This window comes from Aethalodelphis obliquidens, unplaced genomic scaffold, assembly GCF_003676395.1.
Source record: "Aethalodelphis obliquidens isolate GAN/ISIS:26980383/991018 unplaced genomic scaffold, ASM367639v1 scaffold52, whole genome shotgun sequence".
NCBI lineage: Eukaryota > Metazoa > Chordata > Mammalia > Artiodactyla > Delphinidae > Aethalodelphis > Aethalodelphis obliquidens.
This window is the reverse complement of record NW_020837996.1, coordinates 11621314-11639612: the sequence shown is the minus strand read 5'-3', so window position 1 is coordinate 11639612 and position 18299 is coordinate 11621314. Positions and strand designations below refer to the sequence as shown.

Genomic DNA, 18299 nt, shown 5'->3' with positions numbered 1-18299 from the left:
CCCACTAATCCACCCCTAGTCCCATCATCCCCAAATCTCAGGGACTACACGTAGGTCATTATCAATCTCAGTATTTCTGCTTCCTCTGCTGAGTCACCATTTCCATTCAAGGACTCCTCTCTCCTTTGAACTTCCTCTGTCTGACCATGCCACGCTTTTCTGATCTCCCTCTTTGTCTTCTAGCCTCTGGGGGACCTCCAGGCTTTCCTGTTGGTGCTGCCCCTCCCCCACTGAGAGGCCACACATGGACTAGACCCCCAGCCACTGCCACTTGACCCCCTCTACTCCAAATCTGCTGCTTCAGCTCCATCTCGTGCCGATTTAAGTTCCACCTACAGGCCCAAAGCCAGTGCTTCCAGCACTGGGATAATTTTCCTACAACTTAACTGACATTCTCTTTGCAACCCCAAAGCATGGCAAGCAATAGGACGCGGTGCTTAGCATTAAACTCCACAGGTAAACTCCTGGCTTTACCACTTATTGCTTTCGTGGTTCAGCGCAAGCTATTGAACTTTCCAGGCCTCAGCTTTCTCATCCATAAAATGATGACAATAATATCATCTGTTTCATAGGTTTGTTATGAAGACTGAAAAAGAAACCTCCTTAGTATAATTTAGACTCTCTGAAGGTAAGAGAAAGCCCAACTCAGACTAGCATAAAAAAACAAAAGTGTTTTATTGGCTCACTTTTCTCAAAGTCCAGAGGAAAGGTAGGCTTCAGCCTTGGATTGATTCAGTGGTTCAGCCATGGATCAAGGATCTAATTTCTCTCCCTCTGTTCTGTCTTCTAAGGTGTCAGATTCAGTTTAAGGCTGGTTCTCCCTCATGCTTATGAGAGGCTATCATTGGATTATAGGCTTCCTCATCCAAAACAAAGGAGTGAAGAAAATGATCACTTTGAAAAGCTCTCCCAGAATAGTAATGGAGAACTTTTCCAGACATTCTTAGAAAACCTCTCAGGTCCCACTGTCCAGTGTGAATAACAAGCCCATTCTGGAACCATTGCCTGGATCAGAGGAATTACTAATTGGCTCAGACCTGCTCAAATGGACCAATCACTGTAGCATAGGAGAGGGGATTACAAACCCTGGAAAATATTTATCTGCCTATAAACTGCACAGTAAGTATGAGATGGAGACAGAGAGGGGAATGGATGCTGGGGAAATGACCTAAGACCCACTGTGCAGAGTCAACTCCTTAGTTAATGATGGGTAATTAGTAAACACTATGCTAATATTAGCACTTATTATTATGTCATTTTTACCTTTGATGACTACTTCTCATTCTTCTTTGTATTATCATTTATTATTTACATGATAGTCTCTCTATACTCTCCCATCCTCAAGCTTGTCAATACTTAAGGCAGTGTGCTTTCCTGAGATTTTTTTACCCCTAACGTGGTTCACCCCAAACTCTGTACCTAGCAGAGTGAATAAAAAGAAGAGAGTTTCAATAAATGCTGGTTGAATACATGAATAGACTATAAAACTGGTTCTACCCAGGGACAAAGCCTCTCTGGCAGGAGTTAAAGATTATGCAATGTTCTCATGCCCTTCAGTAAAGAACAACTTAACACACTTAAAAAATATTCTTTCTTGTACAAAATAATATTACTAACCCCCCACTGATTACCCAGGCACAGACAGCGAATATGTCTTTGTTATTTTCTAACTGATCAGTAAAAGCTTACTCTTTAACACAATTACACACAATTTATTCTTTTTCAGTTTTCTTTCACAATAACTTTTGAAGTAGATGATTCCATTTGACCAGACTACATGCAGTACATAGAATACTATGAGACACGTGATTTTTTTTGGTCACTGTACCCTCATAATGAAAGCTAAGAAACCTTCAAATGGGTACTTTTTAACTAAGAGCTATACTTCTCAAAACCACAAATTAACAGGAAAAACTCCCATATTATACAGTACGAAGTTATAAAATATTTATGTAGGAAAAGACTTCCCTGTTCAGATTATTCTTTAAAATGTCCCATTTTACATAAAATATACTTCAATTTTAAACCAACTTAGATATATGCCTTATTCTGCCTTGTTGTTTTTGGTAAATAACATCACTTCCAAAGAAGTTTATTTTAATCTTTTTAAAAAGTAGGCAATATTAGCAATTCTATAATGCAACTTACTAATGGGTAGCTGTAATTTTTAGATAGACATGGTAAATGGCTCGGTACGTGAGGGTTTTTTTTAATTCTTTATATTTCTTCTAAAGTCTGCAGGATTCCAGACTTTTATTACCTGAAAATTATCTGACTTTTAAAAAATATATTATTAAACTTGAAAATGTTTTTGAGAGAAGAAAAGTGTGTGGGAGACTATAAAACATACTGGCAGCCTAAGAGTAAAATGAGGGAAAATGTGGATTCCCTGTCTTTTAACTGAGAGGCTGTAGCAATGCAGAACCTTCACTTCTTGTCTGTGGAGACCATGCAGTGAATTTTAAGAGTGGAATCTGATGAAAGAGTAAAACAAGAAATGTTTACAGAATATAAACTAGTCAGACTATCTGAATTTCATGAAAAAGATAGTAATAAATTTAAAACTAATTATAGCACATGAGTCCAATCCGGGTAAAACTACATATATAAAGCTATATTATACATTTGCCATCTAATAATCCACGTGCACGACCTCTCACGTTTTTATTTCATGTGCCTCTTAAAATTGCCACCTTGGTTATCTCTAGCCTCAAGCTTTCCACCATCCAATACAAAGTACAGCCTCAGAAAATAATGAAACAACATGAAGGATAGTTAATGCAGCGGACAGTAGTACATCCCCATAGAATTTGATGCCTGACACAACTCCATGAAGTAGATATTGTTGCCTGAGGCCAAGATGCTAAATAATTTTTCTCTATGCTTCTGAGTATTGGGAATCAGGTCCCAAAGCCCCTGACTGCATTGCAATGTGACATCTAACCAATAAGTCTCTTTCCCAAAGCAACATCCAGCAGAGAAAGTGTGCACCGTTGATCTCATACATCCAACTAAATAGCCAAAAGGCTGTGCAATGTAAGTTATTCTATTACCTCTGTTGGATTTGGGGGATGAGTCACTTGGGTGAGTCTCCTGTTATTTCCTCAGTGATCAGCACGCTTGATGGAGCAGCCAAAGTTCACTCAAACCCGTACTCCCTGCAGTCTCCACTCTGGCTTTTCTGGCGACCCTAAGTATAGAAACAGTTTAGGATGCAACAAACATACTATAGAAAGAGCCCTAACCTCAGTCATGTTTACAAACGACCGCTTTGAGATGCACAATATCACTCAATATTTGAAAGAAAAAATTAAGAGAAAAATTAAGTGCCTTTTTTGCCCATAAAATTTAAACAATATGGGGGCTTCCCTGGTGGTGCAGTGGTTGAGAGTCCACCTGCCGATGAGAGTCCGTGCCGAACGACACGGGTTCGTGCCCCGGTCCGGGAAGATCCCACATGCCGCGGAGCGGCTGGGCCTGTGAGCCATGGCCGCTGAGCCTGCGCGTCCGGAGCCTGTGCTCCGCAACGGGAGAGACCACAGCAGTGAGAGGCCCGCGTATCGCAAAAAAAAAAAAAAAGAAAAAAAATTTAAACAATATGAATTTTTTTAAATGTCTCACTTGTGGGTAGATAAATTGATGCACTCATGATGGATTTAAATTTTAAATATGCATACCTTTTGAGCCAGTAATTCCATTTCTATAAATGTATCCCTCGAAAAGTATTCAAAGATACATGCAAAAAATATTACAGTGTTGGGGTTTCCCTGTTGGCACAGTGGTTAAGAATCTGCCTGCTAATGCAGGGGACACAGGTTCGAGCTCTGGTCTGGGAGGATCCCACATACCGCGGAGCAACAAAGCCCGTGCACCACAGCTGCTGAGCCTGCGCTCTAGAACCCATGAGCCACAACTACTGAGCCCTCATGCCACAACTGCTGAAGCCTGCATGCCTGGAGGCTATGCTCTGCAGCAGGAGAGGCCACCGCAATAAGAAGCCACACACCGTAGCAGAGCAACTAGATAAAGCCCCTGCGCAGCAGCGAGGACCCAACGCAGCCAAAAAAAAATATTACAGTGTTGAATAAGAAAGTAGCTAAATTTATTATAGTAAATCCATGCAATGGAATGCCATGAAGCCTCTAGAAAGAATGAGGTAAATCTATATATACTGATATGGAAAATATCCCAATTTTATTGCAGAGTGAGGAAAAGCAGTTTGATAACAAATCTTTAATATGATTTCTATTTGCACATTATGATCTTATTTGTGAAAAGGCTGTATATGTATTTTTTTCCTTGTAGACATAGAAATTTCTGGAAGTACAAGATACACAAAGTACTGATAGCCTGTGGAGTGGGAGAAGGGCCAATGTGGGATACAACAGGACCTTAACTTTCCACCTTATCTTTCCTTTATGTTGAAAATTTTTACCATGAGAAGGGCAAGAAATTCTCTTCCCCCATGTCTTGGCTGTATGAGGGTGAATATGGATGATGTAAATGTTCCATGTAAAGAAACTGTCAGACACCTGGAACCCATGAATGTTGGTTCTCCCATTCAAACACGAGTGTCTGTGTGTGTGCACACACACAAACACACAACCCACTCCTTCCCAACACCTTCTGAACCCTGACACCATTTTACATGCCACCAATCTTACCATACATCTCCATTATCTTTTAGATATCCTTATTCCATTCAAGGGAGAATTGAAGAAAGGCACAAGGAGAAGATTTAATTTGGACATTGTTGTCCCCTAATACCTAGCTTAGGTTTTTTCAAAAGAGAAAGGTAGTATTTTATTTTCCATTTTCAAAACAGAGGGAAATACCTTCCCAGATACTCTCAGTGACAGGAAAATACTTCGTCCTGCTCCCTACTCCAACCAATCTTGAAAGAGAGACTGGGCTGGAACATTTAAAACATGCCTCGGGGCTTCCCTGGTGGCGCAGTGGTTGAGAGTCCGCTTGCCGATGCAGGGGACACGGGTTCGTGCCCCGGTCCAGGAGGATCCCACATGCCGCAGAGCGCTGGGCCCGTGAGCCATGGCCGCTGAGCCTGCACGTCCGGAGCCTGTGCTCCGCAACGGGAGAGGCCACAACAGTGAGAGGCCCGTTCATGCATAATGATGTTGAAATAACCCTCCGTGAATTGTGGGGATTCTGACAGGCAGTGAAATTTATGACTCCTTTCCTCCATCCCAAATCACAGAAACAGCAAAAAGCTATCTTCCAGGTCAAGGGTCTCCAAAATAGATGTTGATCTCACACCCCAGCAGTAAAGAAACTTTGAACAAGCATCCTCAATGTATTTTTACTTACTTATAAATCATATACATCACACCATTGTACTAATATATTAAAATATTAGCAAATATAAAAGTAGAAAATAAAATGGATGAAATTTAAAATACACAGAAAATCAAGCATCTAGTATTTTCTTCCCACACTCACCCAATGGGATACTGTTCCAAGTAACTCAAATAGCAGCCACCATGGTGTCTCATACACAATTATGAAATTTACATTTGTAATATCACATGAGTTATTATACCAATGAAAAAGTTTCAGGACAATGCTTTCTGTTTTAATGCCTCCTCAGATGGCCTAGAAGTATATAATTAAGTTGAGAAAATAAATAATTCTTCTTTCAACTTGTTGGGGGGAGAGTGGATAATATTTAACGAGTCCTTTCTCAGTGCCAAGATTTAAAACATCTCATATTTTATTTTCCCAACAACTCTGTATGGTGGACCCTTTACAGATAGAGAAAGAGGATTAAAGTGGTCCAAGATCAACTAGTTAGAAACTGGTAAGGGACAGTATCAGAATCTGGTTGGACTTATTTCAGTATCTAAACACTTAGTCCTCTTTACTGCCTAGAAAAGAAAAACTTTAGGGGTCAAAAATGTGTAAACATGGTGGGCTTCCCTGGTGGCGCAGTGGTTGGGGGTCCGCCTGCCGATGCAGGGGACACGGGTTCGTGCCCCGGTCCAGGAGGATCCCACATGCCGCGGAGCGGTTGGGTCCGTGAGCCATGGCTGCTGGGCCTGCGCGTCCGGAGCCTGTGCTCCGCTGCGGGAGAGGCCACAGCAGTGAGAGGCCCGCATACCACAAAAAAACAAATACAAAAATGTGTAAACATGGTTATAGAATCTGAGATCACAAAATACTGTGGAGTCAAAAAGATGAGAAGCAGTTTGAGAGTTGGGCCTTCTCTCCTATATCCATGATTTCTATCTCTCTCTCTTTTTTTTTTTTTTTTTTTGTGGGATCTTAGTTCCCTGACCAGGGATTGAATCTGGGCCCTCATCAGTGATAGCATGGAGCCCTAACCACTAGACCGCCAGGGAATTCCCTCTGTCACTCTCTTGCTACATAGAGTGATTTTTCTGTAGCTAAAGTGGATTAGGACCCTGCTGTATTAATCCCTGGGCACAGTTAACTCTAAGAATTTTGGTAGGAGAGGTTTAGGAAACATTTTTTTCACAAATTTTTAAGTTATCACTCTATATCCTATTACTTTCTTCAAACTGAAAATAAAACCCACATAAATTTTTTTTTTAACTTTAAATTGTGCATATCATTTATGTGAAAATTCTTCAGAGATCTTACTCTGAGTCCGTGGTTTTCAATGGCGGAGAAATTTTGGCTCCTAGGGGACATTTGGCAATGTCTGCAGACTGTTTTGGCTGTCACAACGAGGAGTGGAGGTGCTACTGGCATCTAGTGGATAGAGGCCAGGGATGCTGCCCACCATCCTAAAGTGCACAGGACAGTCCCCTACAACAACAAAAAGTTTCCTTCCCAAAATGTCAATAGTGCCAAGTTTGAGAAACTTTGCTCTAAGGAAATAATCAGTAATATGTCAAAGATGACTATCCAGATGTGTTCATTAGCACTGTTTGTGACAGTTTCATAATCTGAGATTCATTAAATTACAGTGTCTCCATTCACTGAAATGCTGTAGACATTAAAATGATGTGAAAGTTTTTAATAATATGAAGAAATGCTCATGATATTTGTCCTAAAATAATATATTTAGTATGATTAGAGCATTGTATAAGTATACATATACTTGTGTATAGGCCTGGAAACTACTTTGAAAGAGTATCAACCAAAATATTTATACCATTTATTTTACCATTTATTTCTAAAGAGTGGTAGGGAATTCATACAAAAGATACTTCACAATTAATGTCATTAAAAATACCTATACCATTTATCATCCTGAGGAGAAGGGCATTTGATATAAGCCATTTTCTCAAAAGCTACACGAACTTCCTAAGTATATAAGGCTTTGTACCCTTTCTTTTCTGAATGTGTCATTGGAAGAGTTTAACTTCCTGACATCAAGTTCTTTAATGGTAGAAAAGAGGAGCTGCAGGTGTTTCTCACCAGGTGCCTCGTGATGGCAGCAGGCAGAGTTCACTGGGTATTTTTGTTCAGAGCCAAAATAGCACCTACTATTCTCACTCCTTCTCTTTAAAAGCCTTCATTGTTATACTATGATTCAAAAGTAGAATTACTCGCTTCCACCCATACCAAAAACAGTATGGTCATGACACTCTGCAAATTCAATAAATGTTTCAAACATCATGAACACTCATCCCCAGTTGAGAATGTTTTATGAGTAAAAGGCATTATGATATTGTCTGCTATGCAACCTTATAACTTCCATACTGGGGTTTAAACTGTTGATGTTGCTGATAAATTATTATTTTAGTGACCAGTAGCCTCATGTGAAGAAGGAAGCAAAATGGCAACAAGTTCTCATAAATACCACAATGTTTATATCAATCAATAAAACTGATTAGTTTTGCTCACCAGTATAACTGAACTTCTAATCTGGATTGGAGAGAAAGGGAAGGTGGGGGTGGGGGTGGGGTGAAGTGGGGACAATTTGGCCACGCTACTTGATGTCAATATAATACAAGTAGAAATTAAAAATTTTTATGGTATAGTAAAGGAAAAAAAAAACTCCCATAAAAGAGATCTCCTCTACAGAAGAATTCCAAATAATTTTAGTAGATATTGCCCCTCAAGGAGGTGGGACTTAACTCTCCATCCCTGAGTGTGAGCTGTGCTTAGTGACTTGTTTCCAAAGAGTAAGAGTATGGAAGGATGAAAAAAGTAGCTTTACAGTGGCAATCCGGACAAGCACCACCTCCACCACGTGATCAAGGTTAACATCACTAGTGATAAGTTATGCTGACAGTATACTCTCTTGATATGATATAATGAGAATGGCATTTCACTTGTGTGATCTTCCACAACCATACACTACTAATCATGAGGAAAAACTTCAAACAAACCCAAAATGAGAGACATTCTATAAAAAAGCTTGATTTCAAAACTGTTAAGGTCATCACAAGACAAAAACAAACAAACAAAACACAAGAACAGAAAGTCTGAGAAACTAGCATAGACAAAAGAAGGTTAAGGAGACATGTAATGTCTCCTGGATAATTCTGGAACAGAAAAAGGACAGTATTAAAAAACTATTAAAATTTGAATAAAGTATGGAGATTAGTTAATAGTAATGAACTAATGTTGGTTTCTTAGTGGTAACACATGTACCATAGTAATATAAGATGTAAATAATAGGAAAAACTCAGTGAAGGGTATTCGGGAGCTCTCTGTAATAACTTTGCAACTTTTCTGTAAATCTAAAACTATTCTAAAATTAAAAGTCTATTTAAACAAAATATAAATTTAAAAGTACCACAAAAATATCTGTCCTGTTAGAATTTTTTTTGTTATGGGTAAAAATGAACATTAAAACTGGAATTAATTAGATAATAAAAGAATAGTATGAACAATTTTATGCTAACAAATTTAATAACTGAGATGAAAGGAACAAATTTTCTGAAAATGACAACTTACCATGACTAAAACAAAACAGAAAATATGAATACCCCTATTAAGTAATCAAATTCATTATTAAACACCATCCCGAACTCTAGGCCCAGATAGATGGGCCTAGATCAGTCTGTCACTGATGCAGTCTGTTGCACATTTAGGGGAAGAATAACACAAATCTCATGCTAACTCTATCATAAAATTAAAAGGGGGAAAACAATTCTTATTTTATGAAGCTGACATAATCTTAATAGCAAACCTGATAAAGATATGACAAAAAAGAAAAGCACAAATCAACATCTCTCAAAAATATGTACACAAGCATCATTTTTTTTAAGTCAAATGTTTTAAGCAATACATAAAAAGAATAACACACCATTAGCAAGCAGGGTTATCTGAGGTATGCAAGGCTGGTTTAACATTTGAAAATCAATATACATAACTTACCATGTTCAGACTAAAAACAAAAATCTATATGATAATCTCAATAGATGAAGAATAAACATTTGACACAATGTAACACCCATTCATGATTAAAACCCTCAGTCAACTAGTAACAGAATAGAACTCACTTCATCTGATATAGGGAATCTATGAAAAAACAATAACTGACATTACACTGTATGGTGAAATATTGGGAATTTTCTCACTAAACAATAATAAGACAAAAATGCCAATCCTCACTACACCTATTGAATGGGGATCCATCTATTGCAATAAGGCAAGTATTGGGTGGGCCAAAATGTTCGTTGTTTGTTCCGTAAGATGGCTCTAGCAACACTTAGTTGTTTTTAACTTCATTCGAAACAATTTTGTTAGACTGTACTGTGACAGCAGTCATATCAGCGTGCATTAAAAAAAAGACATCAAAATTGGTGAATTTTTGTGTAGCCATTTTAATATTGAAGATGGAAAAAAAAAAGGAACATTTTCAGTATCCTACACCTTATTATTTCAAGAAAGGTCAAAACCAAATAAAACAGACAAAAAGATTTGTGCAGTTTATGGAGAAGGTGCTGTGACTGATCGAATGTGTCAAAAGTGGTTTGCGAAGTTTCGTGCTGGGGATTTGTCACTGGACGATGCTCCACGGTCAGGTAGGCCAGCTGAAGTTGACAGCGATCAAATCAAAACAATAAATGAGAACAATGAATGTTATATCACACTGGAGAGAGCTGACATACTCAAAATATACAAATCAAGCATTGAAAATAAAGCACCACCTTGGTTATGTGAATCGCTTTGATGTTTGGGTTCCATATAAGTTAAGCGAAAAAAACCTTCTTGACATACATCTGCATAAGATTCTCTACTGAAATGTAATGAAAATGTTCCGTTTTTAAAACAAATTGTAACGGGCGTTGAAAAGTGGATACTGTACAACAATGTGGAACAAGAAGAGATCCTGAGGCAAGTGAAATGAACCACCACCAACCACACCAAAGGCCGGTCTTCAACCAAAGAAGGTGATGTTGTGTATATGATGGGATTGGAAGGGAGTCCTCCATTATGAGCTCCTGCCATAAAACCAAATGATTAATTCCAACAAGTACTGCTCCCAATTAGACCAACTGAAAGCAGCAATTGACAAAAAGCGTCCAGAATTAGTCGACAGAAAACACATAATCTTCCATCAGGATAACGCAAAACCGCATGTTTCCTTGATGACCTGGCAAAAAATGTTATAGCTTGGCTGGTAAGTTCTGATTCATCTGCCGTACTCACCACACATTGCACCTTCGGATTTCCATTTATTTCGGTCTTTACAAAATTCATTTAGTGCAAAAAATGTCAGTTCCCTGGAAGATTATAAAAGGCACATGGAACAGTTCTTTGCTCAAAAACATAAAAAGTTTTGGGAAGATGGAATTATGGAGTTGCCTGAAAAATGGCAGAAGGTAGTGGAACAAAAGGATGAATACGTTGTTCAATAAAGTTCTTGGTGGAAATGAAAAATGTGTCTTTTATTTTCACTTAAAAAAAACCAAAGGCACTTTTTGGCCCACCCAATAAAAGAATTACAAGGCATACTGATTAGAAAGGAAGAAGCAAAACTGTCTCTATTTGCAGCTGACATAATTGCTTACCTGAAATTTTTTTTTAAATCTATAAAATAGCTACTAAAGAGTAAATTTGAAAATTTTGCAGGGTATAAGAATAATATACAAAAAACTTGCATTTTTACATACATGGCATTCAACAATTTAAAAAATGATTTTCTTAATTACATTTACAATACCATCAAAAAAAAATTTGGAATTACAAAATAAGAGAGGGAGAGCTTAAAGATGGTGGAAGAGTAAGACGCGGAGATCACCTTCCTCCCCACAACTACATCAGAAATACATCTACATGTGGAACTGCTCGTATAGAACATCTACTGAACGCTGGCAGAAGACCTCAGACCTCCCAAAAGGCAAGAAACTCCCCACGTACCTGGTGTAGGGCAAAAGAAAAAATAAAATACAGAGACAAAAGAATAGGGACGGTACCTGCACCAGTGGGAGGGAGCTGTGAAGGAGGAAAGGTTTCCACACACTAGGAAGCCCCTTTGCGGGCAGAGACTGCAGGTGGCGGAGGGGGTGGGGAGCTTCGAAGCCGCGGAGGAGAGCGCAGCCACAGGGGTGCAGGGGGCAAAGCGGAGAGATTCTCGCACAGAGGATCGGTGCCGACCAGCACGCACCAGCCTTAGAGGCTTGTCTGCTCACCCGCCGGGGAAGGCAGGGGCTGGAAGCTGAGGCTCCAGCTTCAGTCGGATACCAGGGAGAGGACTGGGGTTGGCAGCGTGAACACACCCTAAAGGGGCTAGTGTGCCACAGCTAGCCGGGAGGCAGTCGGGAAAAAGTCCGGAGCTGCCGAAGAGAAAAGAGACTTTCTCTTGCCTCTTTATTTCCTGGTGCACGAGGAGAGAGGATTAAGAGTGCCACTTAATGGAGCTCCAGAGACGCGCATGAGCAGCGGCTATCAGAGCGGAACCCAGAGACAGGCATGAGATGCTAAGGCTGCTGCTGCAGCCACCAAAAAACCTGTGTGCAAGCACAGGTCACTGTCCACAGCTACCCTCCTGGGAGACTGTGCAGCCCGCCACTGTCAGGGTCCCGTGATCCAGAGACAACTCCCCTGGGAGAAAGCACGCACGCATCAGGCTGCTGCAACGTCATGCTGGCCTCTGCCGCCGCAGGCTCGCCCCGCTTCCGTACCCCTCCGTCCCCCTGGCCTGAGTGAGCCAGAGCTCCCGAATCAGCGGCTCCTTTAACCCTGTCCTGTCTGAGCAAAGAACAGACGCCCTCAGGTGACCTACACGCAAAGGTGCGTCCAGATCCAAAGCTGAACCCCAGGAGCTGTGGAAACAAAGAAAAGAAAGGGAAATTTCTCCCAGCAGCCTCAGGAGCAGCGGATAAAAGCTCCACCATCAACTTGATGTACCCTGCATCTGTGGAATACCTGAATAGACAACGAACCATCCCAAATTCAGGAGGTGGATGTTGGGAGCAAAGATATATATTTTTTTCCCATTTTTTTTTTTGAGTGTGTATGTGTATGTTTCTGTGTGTGATTTTGCCTGTACAGCTTTGCTTTTACCATTTGTCCTAGTTTCTGTCCGTCCGTTCTTTGTTTTTTCAAGTTTTCTTCTGAATAATTATTTTTTATTTTAATAATTTTATCTTATTTGATTTTACTTTATTTTATTTTATCCACTTTCTTTATTTCTTTCTATTTTTTCTCCCGTTTATTCTGAGCCCTGTGGATAAAAGGCTCTTGGTGCTCCAGCCAGGAGTCAGTGCTGTGCCTCTGAGGTGGGAGAGCCAACTTCAGGACACTGGTCCACAAGAGACCTCCCAGCTCCACGTAATATCAAACGACGAAAATCTCCCAGAGATCGACATCTCAATGCCAAGACCCAGCTTCACTCAATGACCAGCAAGCTACAGTGCTGGACATCCTATGCCAACAACTAGCAAGACAGGAACACAACCCCATCCATTAGCACAGAGGCTGCCTAAAATTATAATAAGGCCACAGACACACCAAACACACCACCAGACGTGGACCTGCCCACCAGAAAAACAAGATCCAGCCTCATCCACCAGAACACTAGTCCTCTACAACAGGAAGCCTACACAACCCACTGAACCAACCTTAGCCACTGGGGACAGACAACAAAAACAACAGGAACTACGAACCTGCAGCCTGCAAAAAGGAGACCCCAAACACAGTAAGTTAAGCAAAATGAGAACACAGAAAAAAACACAGCAGATGAAGGAGCAAGATAAAAACGCACCAGACCTCACAAATGAAGAGGAAATAGGCAGTCTACCTGAAAAAGAATTCAGAATAACGATAATAAAGATGATCCAAAATCTTGGAAATAGAATAAATACAAGAAACGTTTAACAAGGACTTAGAAGAACTAAAGAGCAAAGAAACAATGATGAACAACACAATAAATGAAATAAAAAATTCTCTAGAGGGGATCAATAGTAGAAAAACTGAGGCAGAAAAACGGATAAGTGACCTACAAGATAAAATAGTGGAAATAACTACTGCAGAGCAGAATAAAGAAAAAAGAATGAAAAAAACTGAGGACAGTCTCAGAGACCTCTGGGACAACATTAAACGCACCAATATTCGAATTATAGGGGTCCCAGAAGAAGAAGAGGAAAAGAAAGGGACTGAGAAAATATTTGAAGAGATTATAGTTGAAAACTTCCCTAATATGGGAAAGGAAATAGTTACTCAAGTCCAGGAAGCACAGAGAGTCCCATACAGGATAAATCCAAGGAGAAACACACCAAGACACATGTTAAGCAAACTATCAAAAATTAAGTACAAAGAAAACATATTAAAAGCATCAAGGTAGGGCTTCCCTGGTGGCGCAGTGGTTGAGAGTCCGCCTGCCGACGCAGGGGACATGGGTTCGTGTCCCGTTACGGGAAGATCCCACATGCCGCAGAGCGGCTAGGCCCATGAGCCATGGCCGCTGAGCCTGCGCATCTGGAGCCTGTGCTCTGCAACAGTAGAGGCCACAAAAGTGAGAGGCCCATGAACCACACACACACACAAAAGCAGCAAGGTAAAAACTACAAATAACACATAAGGGAATCCCCATAAGGTTAACAGCTGATCTTTCAGCAGAAACTCTACAAGCCAGAAGAGTGGCAGGCCATATTTAAATTGATGAAGGAGAAAAACCTACAACCAAGATTACTCTACACAGCAAGGATCTCATTCAGATTTGATGGAGAAATTAAAACCTTTACAAACAAGCAAATGCTGAGAGAATTCAGCACCACCAAACCAGCTTTACAACAAATGCTAAAGGAACTTCTCTAGGCAGGAAACACAAGAGTAGGAAAAGCACTACAATAACAAACCCAAAACAACTAAGAAAATGGGAATAGAAACATACATATCGACAATTACCTTAAATGTAAAAGGATTAAATGCTCCAACCAAAAGACACAGACTGGCTCATTGGATACAAAAACAAGACCCATATATATGCTGTCTACAAGAGACCCACTTCAGACCTAGGTACACATACAGACTGAAAGTGATGGCATGGAAAAAGATATTCCATGCAAATGGAAACCAAAAGAAAGCTGGAGTAGCAATTCTCATATCAGACAAAATAGACTTTAAAATAAAGACTATTACGAGGGACAAAGAAGGAAACTACATAGTGATCGAGGGATCGATTCAAGAAGAAGATATAAAAATTGTAAATATTTATGCACCCAACATAGGGGCACCTCAATACATAAGGCAAATACTAACAGCCATAAAAGGGGAAATCGACAGTAACACATTCATAGTAGGGGACTTAAACACCCCACTTTCACCCATGGACAGATCATCCAAAATGAAAATAAATAAGGAAACACAAGCTTTAAATGATACATTAAAAAAGATGGACTTAATTGATATTTATAGGACATTCCATCCAAAAACAACAGAATACACTTTCTTCTCAAGTGCTCATGGAATGTTCTCTAGGATAGATCATAACTTGGATCATAAATCAAGCCTTGGTAAATTTAAGAAAACTGAAAGTGTATCTAGTATCTTTTCTGACCACAATGCTGTGAGACTAGATATCAATGACAGGAAAAAATCTGTAAAAAATACAAACACATGCAGGCTAAACAATACACTACTTAATATCGAAGAGAACACTGAAGAAATCAAAGAGGAAATCAAAAAATACCTAGAAACAGAAGACAATGAAAACACAAAGACCCAAAACCTATGGGATGCAGCAAAAGCAGTTCTAAGAGGGAACTTTATAGCAATACAATCCTACCTTAAGTAACAGGAAACATCTCAAAAGAACAACCTAACCTTACATCTAAAGCAATTAGAGAAAGAAGAAAACACCCCAAAGTTAGCAGAAGGAAAGAAATCATAAAGATCAGATCAGAAATAAATGAAAACAAATGAAGGAAATGATAGCAACGATGAATAAAAATAAAAGCTGGTTCTTTGAGAAGAAAAACAAAATTGATAAACCATTAGCTAGACTCATCAAGAAAAAAAGGGAGAAGACTCAAATCAATAGAATTAGAAATGAAAAAGGAGAAGTAACAACTGTCACTGCAGAAATACAAAAGATCATGAGAGATTACTACAAGCGACGATATGCCATAAAATGGACAACCTGGAAGAAATGGACAAATTCTTAAAAATACACAACCTGCCAAGACTGAACCAGGAAGAAATAGAAAATACAAACAGACCAATCACAAGCACAGGTATTGAAACTGTGATTACAAATCTTTCAAAATAAAAAAGCCCAGGACCAGATGGCTTCACAGGCGTATTCTATCAAACATTTAGAGAAGCACTAACACCTATCCTTCTTAAACTCTTCCAAAATATAGCAGAGGGAGGAACACTCCCAAACTCATTCTATGAGGCCACCATCACCCTGATACCAACACCAGACAAAGATGTCACAAAGAAAGAAAACTACAGGACAATATCACTGATGAACATAGATGCAAAAATCCTAATCAAAATACTAGCAAACAGAATCCAACAGCACATTAAAAGGATCATACACCATGATCAAGTGGGGTTTATCCTGGGAATGCAAGGATTCTTCGATATACACAAATCAATCAATGTGATACACCATATTAACATATTGAAGGAGAAAAACCATATGATCATCTCAATAGATGCAGAAAAAGCTTCTGACAAAATTCAACACCCATTTATGATAAAAACCCTGCAGAAAGTAGGCATAGAGGGAACTTTCCTCAACATAATAAAGGCCATATATGACAAACCCACAGTCAACATCATCCTCAATGGTGAAACACTGGAACCATTTCCACTAAGATCAGGAACAAGACAAGGATGCCCACTCTCACCACTATTATTCAACATAGTTTTGGAAGTTTTAGCCACAGCAATCAGAGATGAAAAAGAAATAAAAGTAATCCAAATTGGAAAAGAAGAAGTAAAGCTGTCACTGTTTGCAGATGACATGATACTATACATAGAGAATCCTAAACATGCTACCAGAAAACTACTAGAGCTAATCAATGAATTTGGTAAAGTAGCAGGATACAAAATTAATGCACAGAAATCTCTGGCATTCCTATACACTAATGATGAAAAATCTGAAAGAGAAATTAAGAAAACACACCCATTTAGCATTGCAACAAAAAGAATAAAATATCTAGGAATAAACCTACCTACGGAGACAAAAGACCTGTATGCAGAAAATTATAAGACACTGATGAAAGAAATTAAAGATGATACAAATAGATGGAGAGATATACCATGTTTTGGGATTGGAAGAATCAACATTGTGAAAATGACTCTACTACCCAAAGCAATCTACAGATTCAATGCAATCCCTATCAAACTTCCAGTGGCATTTTTCACAGAACTAGAACAAAAAATTTCACAATTTGTATGGAAACACAAAAGACCCCGAATAGCCAAAGCAATCTCGAGAACAAAAAACGGAGCTGGAGGAATCAGGTTCCCTGACTTCAGACTATACTACAAAGCTACAGTAATCAAGACAGTATTGTAGTGACACAAAATCAGAAGTATAGATCAATGGAACAGGATAGAAAGCCCAGAGATAAACCCACACACCTATGGTCACATTATCTTTGATAAAGGAGGCAAGAATATACGGTGGAGAAAAGACAGCCTCTTCAATAAGCGGTGCTGAGAAAATTGGACAGCTACGTGTAAAATATGAAATTAGAATACTCCCTAACATCATAAACAAAAATAAAATCAAAATGGATTAAAGACCTAAATGTAAGGCCAGACACTATCAAACTCTTAGAGAAAAACATAGGCAGGACACTCTATGACAGCAAGATCTATCAATCACAGCAAGACCCTTTTTGACCCACCTCCTACAGAAATGGAAGTAAAAACAAAAATAAACAAATGGGACCTAATGAAACTTCAAAGCTTTTGCACAGCAAAGGAAACCATAAACAAGACCAAAAGACAACCCTCAGAATGGGAGAAAATATTTGCAAATGAATCAACTGACAAAGGATTAATCTCCAAAATTTACAAGCAGCTCATTCAGCTCAGAATCAAAAACACAAACAACCCAATCCAAAAATGGGCAGTAGACCTAAATAGATATTTCTCCAAAGAAGATATACAGACTGCCAACAAACACATGAAAGAATGCTCAACATCATTAATCATTAGAGAAATGCAAATCAAAACTACAATGAGGTATCACCTCACACCAGTCAGAATGGCCATCATCAAAAAATCTAGAAACAATAAATGCTGGAGAGGATGTGGAGAAAAGGGAACACTCTTGCACTGTTGGTGGGAATGTGAATTGGTACAGGACTACGGAGAACAGTATGGAGGTTTCTTTAAAAACTACAAATAGAACTACCATATGACCCAGCAATCCCACTACTGGGCATATACCCTGATAAAACCATAATTCAAAAAGAGTCATGTACCAAAATGTTCATTGCAGCTCTATTTACAATAGCCAGGAGATGGAAACAACCTAAGTGTCCATCATCGGATGAATGGATAAAGAAGATGTGGCACATATATACAATGAAGTATTACTCAGCCATAAAAAGAAACAAAATTGAGCTATATGTATTGAGGTGGATGGACCTAGAGTCTGTCATACAGAGTGAAGTAAGTCAGAAAGAGAAAGACAAATACCGTATGCTAACACATATATATGGAATTTAAGAAAAAATAATGTCATGAAGAACCTAGGGGTAAGACAGGAATAAAGACACAGACCTACTAGAGAATGGACTTGAGGATATGAGGAGGGGGAAGGGTAAGCTGTGACAAAGTGAGAGAGTGGCATGGACATATATACACTACCAAACGTAGAATAGATAGCTAGTGGGAAGCAGCCACATAGCACAGGGAGATCAGCTCGGTGCTTTGTGACCACCTAGAGG

General features: G+C 39.3%; 1 long non-coding RNA gene across 3 annotated transcripts in view; it reads right to left on the bottom strand.

Annotated features, from left to right (window-relative positions):
- The window catches only part of LOC113608259 (uncharacterized), a 300860-nt gene that overhangs the window by 119396 nt on the left and 163165 nt on the right, over window positions 1–18299 (bottom strand). For 2 of the 3 annotated variants that reach the window (XR_003428280.1, XR_003428279.1), the window contains exon 3: window positions 3054–3190. This is a non-coding gene — a long non-coding RNA (uncharacterized LOC113608259). Of the gene's footprint in view, window positions 1–941; window positions 2475–3053; window positions 3191–18299 lie in introns of those variants that run through there. The other variant, XR_003428281.1, reaches the window with a different exon arrangement.